This window comes from Dermacentor variabilis, chromosome 4 (genome assembly GCF_050947875.1).
Source record: "Dermacentor variabilis isolate Ectoservices chromosome 4, ASM5094787v1, whole genome shotgun sequence".
Classification (NCBI taxonomy): domain Eukaryota; kingdom Metazoa; phylum Arthropoda; class Arachnida; order Ixodida; family Ixodidae; genus Dermacentor; species Dermacentor variabilis.
The window spans coordinates 133,666,352-133,684,911 of record NC_134571.1 but is presented as its reverse complement, the minus strand read 5'-3'; the positions used below and the strand labels follow the sequence as shown (position 1 = coordinate 133,684,911).

At 42.9% G+C, this 18,560-nt stretch overlaps 1 long non-coding RNA gene across 1 annotated transcript; it reads left to right on the top strand.

Annotated features, from left to right (window-relative positions):
- The first annotated feature begins 710 nt into the window (after positions 1 to 710).
- Positions 711 to 16,794, top strand: LOC142577950 (uncharacterized). Its single transcript, XR_012827109.1, has 3 exons — positions 711 to 831; positions 7,343 to 7,462; positions 16,348 to 16,794. It is a non-coding gene; the product is annotated as an uncharacterized LOC142577950 (long non-coding RNA).
- Positions 16,795 to 18,560: the final 1,766 nt, after the last annotated feature.

The window sequence follows — 18,560 nt, the reverse complement described above, 5'->3', positions numbered from 1 at the left end:
GTACAATGCACTTTTACACATTATCTTTTAGACATCATGTTGACTAAGGGTTTGTAGGCTTTACTGGCAGCTAACGCATGCATCCTGAGTTCATATAAGGATCTTTAATATTGCGCTATTACTTTTTGAATTTCAAGAACAATCCTTTACATTGTTTCGTTTTTCAATAGGCGATTGCTGTAGTGAGACATTTAGCGTTGTGGTAGCACACACTTGAAATGTCAGCTCCATGGAAAGTTGTAAACAACACCTAAATATTACAGCAATGATCTGTTGTTTGTTGCACGTAATTCTTTTATGTGGCGGGCTGCTGTCCTATGCCTATATTTATGATCTGGTAATAAAAAGTCAATGCTCATGTGCTGGTTAACTATGCTAACTTTCAACTTCTGACTTAAACAGGCATGCGCAACAGTATCATAGAGATGTTTATAATACATACGTATGCACTTTTTGAATCATGCCCGAAAATGCTTTGATGTTGCAGAATACAAATGTTCCTAAACGCATCCATGAACAAACGAACACGTCAGTACCAGGATGAAAACACGGTACCATCCTAAAACGGTGACTACTGCCAGCTGCGTAGACACCGAAAGGCAATATTCAGCACACCAGGTGGTTTGCGTGCATTGTTATGGCAATCTAATACGTTACAAGGGCGTGAAGTGTTGGCTGCGAAGAGGATAAAAACCGCTCGCGCATTCTCGTTGCGAATTAAAAAATTGCCTAATGTTATTCACGAGAGTTTCGAGATGAAGCAAGATCTGCCCAACCACTATTTTTACAGAGCGGCATTAGCAGCCTCTTGCATAGTTTCGGTCATTATTGGTAAGTATGTAACTTCTAAATATATGAGCAAATATTTATTTTTTTGTTTGTTTGAGTAGACAGATCTCTGGACAGATATGTATTGCGTGTTTTCACAGTAAGATTTCTCCGTCACCTTCACGATGATTAAACACAACGAAAAGAAATTATGTGAGAGAAAAGCATTTGCTCCGCGTCGGAAACCTCTGCTGACGCAATTAGCTAGAGGTAAGCAAGTGATATTGTTATGGAAGGATGAAGGAAGAGAAAGGAAGAAGATCGGAGACGCTGGCTGCTGCGTGTTGTTGGTGGTCAGCCATCTTGTCTACGCTGACTCTTCCTGTATATATATTGTAAGTGCAGTCTTTATATACTCCTAACATCCCCGTAGCAATATAAAAGTGATGAAATTATTTTCTTCACACAGACCATTTTTTTCGGCATTAAAAGATTCTGACTGGAAGGTTACCACTGTCGTTGAAAAGAATAGCGCACAAATATTGTATTCTACCTGTGCAAACACATGGGGCAGAAACTAGGATGTTAATAAAGAAGCACGAGCCACGCAAAAAACCATGGAACGAAAAACGTTAGGCGAACCATTAAAGGCCTAGAAGGGAGCGGCCTGGATCAGTGAGTAAAGGGGTATAGCCGATACTTTAGTTGCTGTTTTTATTCTAAAGATGAACCAACCACCCCATTGAACGCATTGCTAACATAAATTAGTCACAAATCACTAAATCACAAATAAGCTAGCAAATATGCTTAGCTGAACATTCTCGAAAAATATGAAAGAAATAGACAATTTTGAGTAAATTCCGTATTGATGTGACCCGGAGCGTTTTAGCTGCGTTTCACGAAACAGAAAAAAACTTTAAGCCGCTGCCCGAGCAGGACAGTAAACGGAACTCCCCAAGAAAAGGGGGGCGCTATGGTCAATGTTCTGGCGAAGTAAAATTATTGTGCACCAATTACTGTCTTTCTAAAAAAATTGTTATCCAGTGTCGAACGCGTCACACGTATCAGGGCTTCCCATGGAATCTTGATATACGGCAACGCTTTAAACGTGATTCAGTAACAGGCCAGTGAAATTCTTATTGCAACAGCTCGAAAGAAATACCTTCCATGGAAATTCGTTTGAGATTCTGCATGATAGCGGAAGTCTGTTGTCACTTTTTATTCTATAAACTTTCTTCTCATGAATCGGGTGTCCTGTGGGTATTAGATCTACAGAAACGCACTCGTGCACTAGATCTAGAGGCTCATAGCCATTTATGAATTCTTGTTCACGTACCAGTTTAGTAAACATTAGTTTTGTTCTCTGCATAATAATATTTAACGTTACTGCTGCACTTTCTCGGCTGACTCTTGATCATTTGCTGCAATTAGTCCCAGCGCTCCTCAACAGAAATGTTTTCTGCAAACTGCACTGCGAAGATGTATTCATCGTTTATTCTCACTCCCAATTCTACAATTTAATATGGCAACAACGAACTAAATTTTCCCCTTTGCTTTTTGTGGTGGTTTTAACAGTGGTCTGTGGCAGGTACATGAACTCTGGGAACACGATCTCTCCCTGTCCAATTCGGCATGCCACCACTTAATACATCACTGCCGTAGTATTGGTTGCAGAGAATTGTATAAGGACACTCGTATTTTGTGAAGAAAAGTTATTTCTGTAAACTTTAGCTCGGGAACCGTACAGGTTGAACCTGGAATTTCTGACCATAACCTGAAATATTTCTGCTGGACTAGATATACGGAGATGCAAAAGAAAAAAAATCATCCAGCCACAGTAAAAGACCATAATAGAGCCGATGACATAGCAGTAATCGATTATTTAGAAGATCATCTTGTCGTTAGCACCAACAACATTGAATGTTTGTGGCAACAGTTTTATTCTGCAGTTACGTTCTGCCTCCAAAATTTCATACCGTTAAATAGAGTGCAATAACGCGGTAAAAACCCCTTGATGAGTCGGGAGATAATACAAACCAAAAGACAAATTAAGCGCCTGAGAAAGAAGCACAAAACTTTCACTTCACAATTTATGGAGCTAAAGCATGGCCTGCAACGTAAAGTAAAACAAGCAACAAGAAACTTTTTTTGCAACACTATTGCCGACTTCATTAAAGTGATGCCAAAAAGTTCTGACGCTAGTTCAGTCAAAATAAAAAGGACATTCAGAAACTCAAGGTTGATGATAAAATTCTGGATGACCCAACTTCAATTACAGACACGTTTAATCAGTACTTTCAATCTGTTTTTTCAACACGTGACGAATATAACCGGCCGAATGTTTCTGCTGTATTAGAAAATGAGTTGAATATAACTAGTGAGGGGGTTCTTGCGATGCTATTGAGGCTAGATAATAAGAAATCCACTGGCCCTGACGGACTGTCAAATGCATTTTTAAGGCATTACGCTCAACAAATCTAAATTTTCTGACCACAATTTCTGACTTTTCAATAACTTCTGGTGTCGTACCAGCTGACTGGCGTATAGCCCGTGGGGCACCTGTCCATAAAGCCGGTGACCGGCTGCGTCCTAAAAATTAGCGTCCTGTTTCTGTTACTAGTAGTTGTTGGAAGGTTTTGGAGCACATAGTCGTGTGTTTCATTCAGGAATTCGTTACTAAAAACTATATTTTTTCTCCCCATCAGCACGGTTTTCGAAAGGGTCTATCTACAACCACACAGCTTATTTCGACGGTACACGAGATATCGAGTGTACTAGACCAGTCTGGTCAAATTGACATTCTGTTTTTATACTTATCGCAAGCCTTCAATATTGTCTCTCATGAAAAATTATTGTATAAATTAGAGTGTATAGGGCTACCTTCGTGCGTTGTTCAGTGGATTGCCTCGTACCTAGTTGATAGAAAGCAGTTTGTGGAAATTGATCATTGTCCGTCTGGTGCGGTGTCCGCTTCTGTTTCTTCTTTATTTTAATGATTTGGTGGAGGTAGTGCCTCATGATGTATCTATAAGTATGTTTGCTGATGATTGTGCTGTTTTTAAGGAAATATCATCCAAAAATGGTCATTTCTTGTTGCAAGAACTCTTTGGCAATCGATGATTAGTGTATGCGTTGGGGTATGGTGCTGCATTCGGAGAAAACTGTACCTTTACGTGTCTCAAAAAAATGTCCTAGTTCTTCTTCTTACCAGCTCCATAACCAGCCTGTATTAGAAGTTTCCCAATGTAAGTACTTAGGCATGACTCTAACTAATAAGCTTGCTTGGTCGGAGCATATATTGGACATTTCTTCATGAGCCCTGCGGAAGCTGTGGTTCCTCAAAAGAAAACTTAAACACGGTCCAGTTAGTACCAATATGTTAGCTTACAATGCATTATTCGGTCAAAACTAGAGTATCCTGCTGAGGTTTGGGATCCGCATTATAAGAAGGATGTTATGCAACTCGAAAGAGTCCAAAGAAAGGCAATAAGAATTTTTTTTATATACAGAAGGCACGATTCGCCATCCCAACTGATGCAGAAGTACAATGTACCGACTCTCGAGGCTTGCCGGAAAATTAATCGTCTTGGCTTTCTTCACAACAGTCTTGCAGGAAAAACTTAATTAATCCTTCCCAATTGCATAAAACCTTTACCTACAAGGACAACTAGACACAGCCAAGAATACTCTTTATCGCCAATTTCCGCTAGAACCAACGCACACAAGTAAACTTTTCCCCCCGAACAGTGTCCAAATGGAATTCTTCGCCTTGACAGATTTTTGAATCGGCCGCCTTTATGAAGGTGCTCGAGTCTCATATTGTAAACTTAGACGGTTGAACATTGCTACGGTCTTCGTGTTCTGTTGATTTTTCTTGTTGTTGATCTTCGTTTCATTGTATGTATCCTTTGTAGCCCCTCCTGCTAGGGACAAATTAATGGCCTGCAGTATTGTGTAAATAAATAAATAAATAAATAAATATAAATAAAGAGACTGTGGAGGCAAATTAGACAAAGACTTATGCAGGCAATTTTTATTAAAAAGATCGGAGACACTTTCGTGTGTCTATCGCCCATTTGTTGACAAAAAATAAATTGTATATCTATGTAGCACGCGTCATCGGATCGACTGATACAAACGGCCAGTCGGCCTATGTTAGGTTTGTTAAGATTATGTCTTGGTTTATTTGCACTCGCACTACCAGGTTGCGCTTGTAAGGCTGGTATAAATTATGTTCCTTCAATCAAAATACTACTTGAAAGTTTTCGATCGTGCTGTCTAGCTCTTTCCTTGGCATGTTTCTTTATTCATATTACGATTAAAGGCCCTCACGAGGCCTTCAGTGGCAGCCACGGCCGGAATTTGATTCCGCGACCACGTGTTCAGCATTTCGATACAATAGCCACTGAGCCACCGCGGTGGCTCCGACATTCCTCTGCCGTCGTCATGACGCCATAGTCGTCATACATCAGTCAAGCATTCGTTGTTGCATCGCCATTGTGATGAAACCTTGGTCGTTCAAATGTCGTCATTCACGCTTCGCAATATGATTCTCGTCATCCTGTCGTCGTCAAGCCTTCTACTCCGACCTAGTGGTCCAAGTTGTGTAATAGCTTGGGCTACCTTCGTAGGATACAACTTAAAAGAAACAGCAGTTGGCAACCAAGGCACACGGACCACGCGGGGTAGTTACTTGGCCAGCCAATGACGGAAGCAAACAAAGTCGTCGTCATGCGGCCATTTCAAAATGCCGTCGTACTTGATAACTCCGGAGCGTCTGCGGTTCTTCAAGAGCATTTCATCGGCGGAAGCGACGAGGTGGGAAACAGGCATGGACAAAGTATGGAGTCTGAGTATTTCCCTCTTCAAAAGTACGCGGTACTGTTAATTTCACTACTGGCCCCATTTTACTCATGAAACTTCCCTGTCAACTGAAGTCAAACCTGACAATAAGTAGTTGCAGCAAAGCAAGCATTTTATTTCAGTTCAATAAAGAATTATGCTTTCACCATTCCACTATAATATATTAACGAAAACGTTCAAAATTAAATTACGCGCTTGTAATTTTATTTTTGTGGTTAATGCCTTATTTAGATAACAGGGAAAGCTTTAAATACGAACTTTTTGCGACCTCACGGAGGAACAGCGGCTGGCGTTTACGAGGGCGTGGGCGGGGCTTCTTTCACTGCAGGCTTGAGTTGGATCTGACCATAGGTATTGTTCAGGCTCTTGATGCTGTCGTGGTGGTTGGATCGTCGTCATTCTAGCTTTGTCTTCCGACTTTCGTCATGAGGTCTTCCTCATGCCATTGTCGTCCCACAGTCGCTGTCAGCCATCGTCATCATGCTGTAGCTGTATCTTTCTTATTAATTCGGTAACGTCATCTCATTGTTGTGCTGGCGTTGTCGTCTACCGCTTTCATCATTCAGCAGACGTCATTCTTCGTCATTGTTTTGTAATCACACCGTAATCATTCTACCGTGATAATCCGCCCTTGTCATGTCTTCATCGTCAGAAAGTAGCCATCACACATTCAGTGCCAGACCGTCGTTGTATAGCGGTTATAGCCGGGCAATCATCACTACTCTAGTGTCGTCATCCGATTCCCGTCATGCCATTGTCTTGACGTCAACGTCGCCACACAGTCATTGTAGCGCCATTTCCATCATACACTCGTCGTTTCGCGAATGTCCTCATGCCGTTGTCATGCTATCAACGCCAATGCATCATGGTCACACCGTCATTAATTATTCGTTGTGTACCATTGTCAGGATGCCGTCGCAGTGATTCCATGGTCATCATTGTAACTTGGACACCTGAATCTTGTCTGCTACCGTCGTCATACCGTTGTCGTCATGCCATAATCGTCATGCCGTCGTCGTCATATCATTGTCGTCAATCCATCGACGCCATTCCTTGTTCATCTTTCTATCGGAATCATGCCATATTCATTGATACGTTATTATGCCACTATTGTCAATAGATGGTCGTCATTGCGTCATCCTCACAAATACGCTAGCATGCATCTGTAATGATAGAACCGTCGTCATGACTTCTTGGTTGCGCCGTCATCGTCATTCCTACTTCTTCATCCCGTTGGCTTCATACAGTTGTCGTCACGCCACTGTCGTCATATATTCGTCGTCATCTTATTGTCCTCATGATGTTGACGTCGCGTTGTCGTCATTATACCGTCATCATAATGTAGGAATCGACCTGTTATTGTCATCATGCCATATTTTTATAGGCTATTGTGTTGAATCGATATTATTACTTCCTCATTCCATCGCCACCGCGTCGACGTCATAGAGTTGCCAACATGCCTCGTGGCCACCGAGTGCCTTAGCCAAGTGGAACGTTATCGAAGTATGCGGCACACAGTCCCAGCAACGAAAGTCCCAGAATCACCTCTACACGTCTCGAATTAACGCGACTTCAAGAATATGGTGTGTCGCTGTACTGCTCCACTGCTATACTCATTATGCGCAGGCACTGTACCATCCCGCTGAAACAGTGCACAGTAAAATTACATGATTCTTCAGAGTAACCCTCTCTGTAATTAAATTATTTCCAGCGCAGAAACCGTCAGTGTGTGACCAAAAAGGTTATGGGTGCGTGTATCACACAAACTGCCGAAAGAAGCTTTATCTGCCCTATGCTGGTTGCACTGGCTTTAGAACCTGCTGCAAAATAGGTAAGAACCGTGAATATTGTTCTATTTACTAGACTTACGATGTCCTTTTTCATCCCTTTGGCTCTAAACGGTAAATGCGAACGCTCCTTATTTATTTTTAATGAGTATAATCATATTTGTAGCAAATATTGTAAAGTCAATGATATGGGCACGTCTGCTTTATTTTTCTCTGGAGACCGCTATTATCCGGCTAACAGACGTTAAACATCATCCCCCAGCACAGGACGCGCCTGCGTGTATCGGAAGCTTCTGGATATGTTATCGTTGGCTCTATCCGTTGTCTGTTGTCACGACCTCTTGCGTGATCTAATCGTAAGCGCGACGCCACTTCTGTAGTAATTGCTGGAAGACACGTAGGCACCAGCGATTACTCTTGAACCTTGGATGACTCATGTATAAAAGACAATGCGCTTGACCCGCAGAATCACATTTCGGCAATCGCCGACTCTGTTCGCCTCTATGGTTGTACTTTTAGTGTAGCCACTTCTTGTGGGCACAAAGCCCACGCCTGTACTTAGCTAGAAATTATTTTGGGGAGGGATTCTGTGTGAACTCGGGCTGGAATTTTAAAATATTCGCTATTGATTTCGTGAGAAACGAGGACACAGCTAACACATAATTGTTTAAGCCTATTATATATCTTGCAATATACAGGTCATATTATACGTGCGAGTTGTCCTAAAGATTTTATCGCTGGTGCGGTAACATTGGGCGGCATGAGAATCCCCTAACCGTGTCACTCATTACAGCCTGGAATCGGGCATGTGGGCTGTTAGGAATGTATTATCGCATTTACCAGGCTCTGCCAAATTTTGCACGGCAGCTAAGAATGTTTGAGATGAATAGTACATCTTGTATGAAATTCTATGTAAACACAACTAGTGCACAAAAATTTATGGGCGCTATGAAAAGAACCAAGCATTCATGTAAAGAATGAGGGGCTGGAGAATGATCGGTGTTTAACTTTGAAATATAGGCAGAGCATTACGGATTGCAGACTGAAATATAGTAAGCGATGTTATGCGTAAATAAGCTTAATTAAAAACTGTGGAATGAGCAAATAGTGCTTCTGCTAAAACATGTCACTGGGGTCTAATTGATAACCGTTATGTTACCAAACAAAGATAAAAAGCTGACGGTGCCGAAGGTGTGTTTAAGTGATAAATGATTGTGAAAGCTGCCATCATATAATTCATTCGGAATACACAGGACAGCCTCAATTGGGGAGCTTAGCTTATAGGTTGAATTACATCAGTTAATGTTCAATATCTCTTGTAACCTTCCAAGGTAGAAAGAAAAACTGAAAAAAAACCTCAAGGACACAATACTGCTACAGACACGACGTTCGTTTTTCACTATTATTTTTTCGGCTACATTTTATTCGTTTCTCTCACCCCCACACCTTTCTATTTCTCTTCTTCGCAGCACAAAACACGTACTGATTCAGCATTCCCGTTTTCTTATATTTTATTTTTGCTAAACCATCCATAAAATCAATTTACGATGAAGCACTTTAATATACTGAAGGGCTGAACGCACAATAGTGGTTGTTCGGAATTTTATTTTTTGCCATTCAGAATTGCCTGAAAAGTTCTCTCTTCCGAGCAGTTCAACAGTGGACTTCTTTTGTGAACGCACAGTCACGTTCCCGGATGTACCATACAGTCTACAATATTCCTACCTAAACGGCAATCTGAACTAAAGAAGACACGTCATAAAACTTTGCTCTATTATCCGAGAGTCCTTTTGAGACTAAAACCATATCCGTGGCCAGAATATCTAGAGTGTCAGTTTGATTACCTTTGTCGCAGTTTTTTTTTACCCATGGTAGACATGCATTTTGTCTTCCTTTATCATATTTCGGTGCCGTAGTGGCTTTGGCGGTGCACTGGTAAACCCTAGGGAGCGGGACCAAATCCCGGCTTGCGTGGCCGCATTTCGATGTGGGAGAAAGGCAAAAACGCCCACGTACCGTGCATTCGGCGCAGGGTAATGAACCCCAGGTGGTTGAAATCATTGTGGAGTCCCCCACTTCAGCATGCCTCGTAATCATATACTGGATTTGTCGAGTAGAACCCCAGAATTTAGCTTCAATTTTTTTACACTTCAGGGAGCTTAAGGTTCCGTAATAAAGCCAATTCCAGGTCATACTGAAGAACCTGGGTTTCTCTTGCGGCGCCAAAGTGTGGAATACAGCCGAAACAACTGGAATTAGAATTGGAACACGTTGTTGTGCCGTTCGCGGTGTTTAAGAGCGGCCTTCAAGGACACTTCCAGCCACCTCATAAATTCTGGCACATCTTGATGTATTGCCTGACAGATGGCACACTCGGCTAAGCCATTTACCACTGAATGGATCACGGATAGAAATTGATTATTAGGCCATGATCTCGAGGCTTTCTCGCCAGTTTTGAGCTTTCAAATACCGAACCAACCTCGCGTACAACTTTCTTTGTGTTCTTGAGCACATATATTTCTGGAAAGGAGTTTACATTATTCGCAGGCTCTCTTTCCGGCATGTGGAAGTACCATCATTTTACATTAAACTATAGCTAGAAGGAAAGCCTGCGTCTTTGGACTTCGGCCAGCTTTTTGTTAATTTCGCGAACGTCAGTGAGCTCTAGTTAGTTGGGTGTACTTGAGTGCGAATCGGTAAGTATGGCGCCTATTGGCTGCGTAAATCTTACTTCGTTTTTTTTGGGGGGGGAGACATGACATAAACAAACGCACTGACTTGTTTTGTTCTGACATCCGAGCCACGTAGACCTTTTAGCAAGGTTTTAGCCGGCACGCCACTGTTTGTCATGTCTCCCAGACTTTGAGGTATGCATAGTGTACGAACCACGGGACGGATGCGGCCCGCGAACAGCCTTTTAGCGGCAAGTGGCAAATTTTAGGCATGTATGCTACGATGCTGCTGCAATCAGAGCATAGCCACATGATGATAAAAACAATATTCGTGGCATCAAATACGATCCACGACGTGAATCACTAGTGGCGTTATGCTAAATCAAACAAATCGGGTATTGAAGCGCACACACACGTTCTTGTAAAATTACATAAGGAAAGTGAACTACTATTAAACAACTTCGTCACGTTACCAACGCCATGACAGCTATAGTATTGCAGCGTCCATATGCGAATAAAAAATATCTGCTTTTCTATAACATTCACACTGAATATTCGCGCACGGTAGCGCCTGCGAGACTGTGCTTTTGTGTAGTGTGAGCGCCCCATTTCCCAACGTCGAATAATTGTTTCAGATGTTTCACAATAAATGTTTCAGATGCCGCGCGTCTGAAACAATGCGCAAAACACAACAAAGATTTTCTACAAGGTCCTTTCATATGCTATGCTACTCTTCATTATGACAGTTTAAGGAGCCCGTAAAAAATGACCAAGTATTGGAGGGGAATTTATTGATGCCAACGCGTGAAATGGCGGATTGAGCGAAAAAGGCGGCGGCGTCTTTAGCAGCAGCTAATCGGCACGTAGATTCCCGTTGACGGTGCCCCACGTGACAAGCGTGATTCGACGGAGTTCGAATTGGCTTCTACGCCGCTGCACAAGCGCGCCTCGACTGAGCTGAGCGGGCGAAAGGGGAACCTGCTGCCTCAGCAGCGCGCCGGGTTTTGCGTGAGGGAAGATGGCATCGCCACGACCCGTCGCCCGATGGGCGTCGCCACGTCTTTAACATGCCGCGCCGGCCCCCCAGGCTGCTGCTGCTGCTTGCTGGCTCGGGTAGGACTTACCGCTATGGAAAGCGCGAAACTCGAAGGACCGCGTAGCCGCGTTGAATCGGACACTCACTTAGCATTCGCACATCATAAGAAGCGCTTAAGTGTCCTTGGGTTTGCTTTTTTTTACACCCTGTTAGCCCCAGCTCCATACCAACCTACTTAAAACCTGAAATGCGAATAATCTATATTTTGATAATTTCTAGTATTCCAAATTTTAGATTCGCCGGTAAAGATTTCTGCCCGTGAGAAATTATTCAGGAAACGTGGATCTCTTTCTTAGTGGAGTGCAGCGGCGTTGCATGTCATTGCAAGGCACAGAGCGACTACCATTCTCCCGACCCTTTCTTGGTGACGCGAGGAAAGTGCGACTGTATAATTCTGGTAGAGCTGCAGCGAGGTTCATCGTTCTTTGGAGCTACAAGGAGGTTAGTGAAAGTAGCAGCTGTTTTTGTTTCAATGGTAAGCTGACAAAACGCATAATAAGATAGAACGAAAATGTTATAAACTTTTTTCTGAAACTAGCGTCTCTCGTCGGAAGCATCCTTTTCTTTATTTACTCTGAAAAATCACTGCATTCGCCCTTTGAGCATGACGTGACATTTTAAGGTTTGCTGACTGCAGTACAGAATCGCACCAGACTGCGTTTTCGCAAAGACAAGGTGCCAAATATTTCACTAAGACAGGTCGCGCGTAGGTCCCTGAGGGGTCTGTTTTTGCCGCCGCTGGTATTTAGACACGCAGCCCTTGCTATACTACGTAGCTCAACAGAATTCTCAATTTCCTCAAGATTTGATAAATGTTTCCTAAAGATTTCTAAAGCGAGCATCGTTGTCATGTTTCAGAACTGATTCCTCCATATCGTTTAACTATGCTGTTGGTGTTGGTACCTAAGTGACTGTACAGTCCCAGTGGCATATCACTGGGGCTAATATTTAGCGCCCACTGGACTGAAACATTTTTAGAAGAGCAGTGAAAGAGCAATAATGCTAACATTTCATGAATTTTTTTAGTGTCTCAACAAGTTCGCTAACCGACGGGTAATAGGCTGCGACATTCGTGCTTGCAAGGAGACTAATGGATATTCAATCATTGGATGCACAAAGATGATTGGGCTGCATTTGAGGTGAGGTTCCGCCCCATTTATTATCTCATCTCATATTTATGCACCGTTTTGTAAGACATTATATGGTCCAGATGTGACTTTGACACTGGCCTGTAGTGATGACTATAAACAGACCCTTTAGACAAAATGTGTGCACTTGTATTTTCGTATGATATACTTCCTATCCTCATCAACGTTCCTTCTGTTCCTTGTTAAGAAGGGCCAGCTGAAGTGCAAGTTTTGCCGGCCAGTTGCGACAATGGCGGCAACTTTCCTGGAACGCCACCGCAAATCTCTAGCCACGGCGTCCCTAAGTCGACTGTGTGTGAACAATACGCGCGTCCTCGACTCTCCGTCGCTGCAGACGAGTTTGACGAAGCAGGCTTTGTGCTGAACCCGCCACCGCGGACCTGATTTGCTATGAGTGGGGGAGTTGCCTTGGGAACGTCGACGGAGACCCCTTCCCACGCGCCGACCACGGCGCAAGACATTGGGCAGCCGGCGCGCGCGCTGCGGGGGTCACCTCGGGGTATAAAATGCCCCTACTGTGCCTGGTAGTCTCCTATACGGTGCCTGGTCGTCTCACCTACGGTGCCAGGTCGTCTCGCCTACGGTGCCTGGTTGAACGTTTCCGTCACCTTGGGATCAATTGAGCGCCGAGTGTTTATACACCGCTGTTGTGCGGCTGCTCAGGACACACTCTCAAGCAGTCATGTTAAACTGATGTACTTTCTCTCGCAGTTATGGTAGACTGATGTAGATACTGTAAATAAACCCATATTCCTCGTTCTCGATTAGAAGCAGTCCTTCCCTTCATCAACGTCCTCAGCGTGGATAAGTTGGACGACGGCATGGGCCATCTACCTTCTAATTCATGCCCGACATTCAATTTTGACAACGGGTTTCGTGCGATGGGATGGAGCCCCCAATCCTGACACCCTCCTTTTCTTCTATTTCTCTCCTGCCAGAGCAGAGTAACAGGCTAGCTGATATTACTTCAGGCCAATCTCTCTGCGTTTCTTCAATGAATACTCTCCTCTCTCTCGCTATATATATATATATATATATATATATATATATATATATATATATATACAGATCCAGATATTTAATCAAAATGCGGCGATTACTGTGAATGTCATTCTTTGCCTACTTCAGCCAATCTATCTATCTATCTATCTATCTATCTATCTATCTATCTATCTATCTATCTATCTATCTATCTATCTATCTATCTATCTATCTATCTATCTATCTATCTATCTATCTATCCTTCTATCTATCTGTCTAACTTCCTACGCCAATCCAGTATCCTATGTTATCTACCTGCTTGAACCATTGGTTATGTACTCTTGGTCGTGATGCGGCCATGGTCGTTCCATTGTCGTCCTTCCAAGTTATTGATATCTTATTCACGTCAAGCCGTCGTCGTCACGCATTCTAGACCGACCCAGCGACCGAACTTGATTAATAGCTTCGGACGCAAGTTATGGCATTATCATTGTGATGGCGCCGTGGCTGTTGCACTGCGGTCATTTCAGCTATTCGAGCACAGCTCTTAGGCGCCCGTCCTTGCATTGAGCGTTGGCGTGCCTCAGCGTCGTACCTCTTAACCGAGCGAACAACCGCCACGGTGTTTCCATCGTCATATTGTAACTTCGACAGCCGACTCCCGGTATGTCGTCATCATACCGTCTTTGTCATGCAGATTTCCTGATACAGTGTCGTCACACGATTGTGATCATACACTGATCGTGTTCCCATTGTCTTCATGCCGCTGTCGTGCTATCATCCTCACTGCATCGTCGTCAGTTGGCCATCATACTTTCGTTTTCATACCGTAGCGAGAACCCGTCGCGATCTTTCCATTGTTATATGGTAACTTCGACAGCCGACTCACGTCATGCCGTCGTCGTCATACCATCGTCGTTATACCTTTGTGATATAGCCATCGCCGTCACGCTTCCCTTTCACCGTGATAATCACTTCAGTACTGTAATCCCATTGTCGTCATTCCGACGTCGTCATACCACTTTGTTCAAACCATCAAGTCATTTCTTGCTGGTAATTCTATTGTAATACTGTTACTGTCATTAAATCGTGATATTCCTGCCGCTGTCATACCATGGCTGTAATCGCCTCCTTCTCACATAGGTGAGGCCACCTACCTTTTGTAATCCCGTCATTGTCATACCATCATGCTCGTGCCATCACCATCACTCCAGCTTCAGAATCCAATTCTCACCGTGCCGTCGTCGTCATGTCATTGTCAAACAGATTTCATGATACAGTTACCGTCACGCAATTCTTATCATACATGATGCTTCTTTCATACGATGACCGTCATGCATTCGTTGTCCTAGCGCCATCCGGATGCCGTCACGGTCCGTCGTCATCATTGTAGCCGCAGAACTGGCCGCTCGAGGCACTTTGCGTCCATTCGCGGGCTTCTTTCACGCACGGAAAAACACTTTTATGCAGCACGCACTGAACAACAGAAAGTTGTATCGAAAGTTTTGCGCATGAAATACTTTTAGCTCCCATTGTCGGCGACCTTCAAGTGACCTTGAGCCAAACGCCAGAGCCGTTTTCTAGGCACTCAGACAAGAACATCTGCACTAGTTGTGAGAAAAAAAAGAGCCAGATCATCTGGGCAATCAGTTAAAACTTAAGAAAATGTTGTCTCTTGCCCCGAACCCTCTGTACAGGACCGTATTGCATGCGCTAGTTACTGCCTAAACATGTTAAAGAAATATTGCTTTACACTTCTTTGTAATGTTTGTTCACAATATTACTCAAGCAGTAATTTCTAGCACACTGAAGTTTTATGTGTCATATTCAATAGCGCCGTTCAAAAGGCAGATTAAGGGCACTATAAACTTCACTCTCACCTTTCGGCGCTGAAACAGGGTTGCCTGTGCTTTTCTGAAGGCCAGTGGTCCCTAAGATCCGCGGGGTTGTTATGCGTCGTCTCCAGAGACGGCGCCACGCTGCGTGGCGCCTCCTCCAGGCACTTTTCTTTTTCCAGCTGGGCAGTTCGCTCTGCTTCCCTGGCCTCTTTCACTGCCTGTCCAGCCGGTTTCAACCAATTTTCTTCTTCTAGCTTGGAAGCCCCTATATGGACCAGTGCACACTATGGTGTGGTGCGGTGTGGTAGGGTGTGCGCTGAGAAAATGCACCACACCCCATTTTAAGATAGTGGCTAGTATAATCTCCAACCAATTTGCTTTGCCGGTTGTCATTTCATGCTTACATCAACTCCCGACTACCGCAGAGTCAGCGATTTTTTTCATGTTGCTTCGCAATTTTCTCCGTGTCAGATTTATTCTAAGTATAATATTTGAGAAGTTTATTATTTATTAAGACTAAGTATGTAACTAGGCGGAATACAAAAATATTCTGAGTATATCGTAGCAAAGAAAAAATTATTTTGGTCCGGTCCAGCCACGTTGCACTTGCATATTTTTAAATCTTAGTGTATCTTAGTTGGCACACCTGTATATTCAGACAAAGCTGCCATGTACATATAATACGATTTGGCCTAGCAACAAAGACATTTTAAAGGAGTTTTTGATCGACTAAAATGTTTCTGCCAGAAATGCTGCGCTGTATCTCAAAGCAGAGAGCAATCATCCACTTTGTGCAAGAAGCCATTGATTGTAGTTATTCCAGCAGATTATTTATTACGGCATGGATGATTCGCGGCGATGTGGTACTGTTTATCAAAAAAGTTCTATCATTTTAAAGAATACGGCTGCCATTTTGCCGATATCGCAAGATGGCGGAATTCCGTTTTATGCTCATCTGTTTCTCCTTCGTCACAGTCAGCCCCCACGAGCTTACTACTTTATTTCTTTTTTCTTATGAATCCTTATTATTTCTTAATAATCCCCATCACTACCGTCACTGTGCTGATGAAACAAATACGTGTAGAATAACCATAACTATATTTCTTTTATTTGGCTATGATGCCGTAGCAGTATTAGCTACATAATTGTGTCGTGAGCTCCGGCCAATTGTTTCTTGATTTCTTCCCAACGCAGATAAACTGAGCAAGTGTTACTACAAAGGGGGCAACTGCCAGGCGACATGTGATGGAGCTGAGAACAAATACGGGAAGTGTTCCTGGGGGAAGAAGTGCTGCTTACCATGACGGCTCTACCGCGCCGACTTCTGATTCGCAGTTCTTGTGTAGCCTACATTTTCAGTATAACAAAATGTCAACCATGCCTTTGATATGAGCGCTGCCTTTCCTGCGCAACCTCAAGATCGTACATCATACACTATATTTAAAACGGGCATGTATTTGAAAAGCAAAAAAATGCTCGAACATAATTTTTTTGATGCTATCATTGCCTCATTAAAGTTATTTGCCTGGCTGTATCGATATGTGCTTTGCTTCTCGGTTTGGTTGTTCAAACTTCAGTGCGAATGCCTTTTACTAGGGATAATTAGTAATAGCTCTTGGTCTGTCGCTACCCTTTATTCATAGAAACCTACAAAATGGCGTCGCTTGCAAAGCTGCATTGGTTTAAAATGTGCCACTCCAAGCGTCATAACTGGGCAGCGTACAATAGATGAACAGCAAGGTGCCGACTACAAGTTCAACTTAACAGTGTTGTATTATATGCGGAGGTGATAATTCGTTTTAATATTTTCTTAACGTGCAGAGTTTGCTTGCCTATACGTGTTCCTACAGGAAACATAGTCGTTGAAGAAAGAAAATGTAATCTGTGCTCAGTAATGGTCCACCTTTCTTCACTTCTGAAATATCAATATTCGTGAATTTTAGTAAATGAACTAAGTAAAAGAAAAACTAAATGAAGAAAACTAAAACATAGCGAGCAGTAACAGTATCCATCGGTAGACTGATCCTTTCAAACTGTGCACCCGGTAGTTTAGCGTCACGAATGTATACGATGGTGGTCATGGCGTAGCGCTCCAGACAGGAAAGTAGCGCACCAGCACGCCTAAGAAAGCAAGTGTACAAGAGGTAGATGACAATTACCGACGACGAACCTGAAACTGCGTAAACATTCTTTTAATTTCGAATTAAAGTTGGAGTTTATTGTCAAACAACACAGCATAAATGCTTACAGAAATATTTGGACCACTGGCCTAGAACGGCCTATTATCAATCCAGTCTAATGCGCGAGTTAATATAAACAGGCTTATAACCAAGGTGTAGTGTAGAGGTATGACATAGGTGTGCATAAACATAACAGCGTAGCTTTTTTTAAACATACAAAATAGAAACCACAATCAATACAATTCGAGATCTCTGCAAATGCGTGTAGTGATGCATACGTATAAAGGAACAATAGAAATCACTAACAAATCAATGTCAACCATACAAAGAAACTACAAAGTGCCGTACACATTCGAAACCACGAACTTGCCCTGTATAAAAGTATTACCGTGCTAAATATAGGATACGAAGGACGTAGACTTATCATTGCGAATGCAAATTTAGTTGGTACACGATTGACTTAATATATGTACTTCACAAGAGAACTTAAAGTTGTAAACAAGTTTAATTTAGACGTGAAGGGAGTTCCAAATCTTTCTATCAAAGGATTGAAATAATCTTTTGCCGTATCCTTTCCTACAAGTAGGCAGATTAACGTTGCCCTTGGCTGCGTGCCTTGTGTTACATGTTGGTATAGAAAACTAACACAAGAGTAGTGGAAAATTTGTGTTGATTATAGCATTCACCAAAACTGTAGCGTTATAATTTTGTTGTGACATGAACGGTAGTCTCGGAGTATTTGCAAATAATTGTGTGCATGGGCAATGCGAAGACGAAAATGCCCAAATACTCGAAATACGAAAATTATTTGCAAATACTCGGATGCTGACGTATACGACAAGACTGACAGGAATTTATCATATCTTGCTGAGTTGCTCCGGGGACAAGCGCTAACGGCAGCAAGCAACGTGCCCATGGGCCCGCCTGCAACAATAAGCACAGTGGCTATGGCGTTGCGCTGCGGAGCTCAAGGTCGCGGGTTCAATTCCCGTCGCGCCGGCCGCATTTACACAGGAGCAAAACGAGAAAATGCTATGTACACGAGCATTTAGGCGCACGTCAAATAATCCCAGGTGGCCAAAATTATCGGGAGCGCACTACAACGCTGTGTCGAATAAGATTGTGCTTATGGCATTATCAGTCCCACAGCTTAAATCAAAACAATGGTCATATACAGCAAAGCTATTCCAATATGTTTTTATTCCAATCTGCCCGCGTCAAACGTAA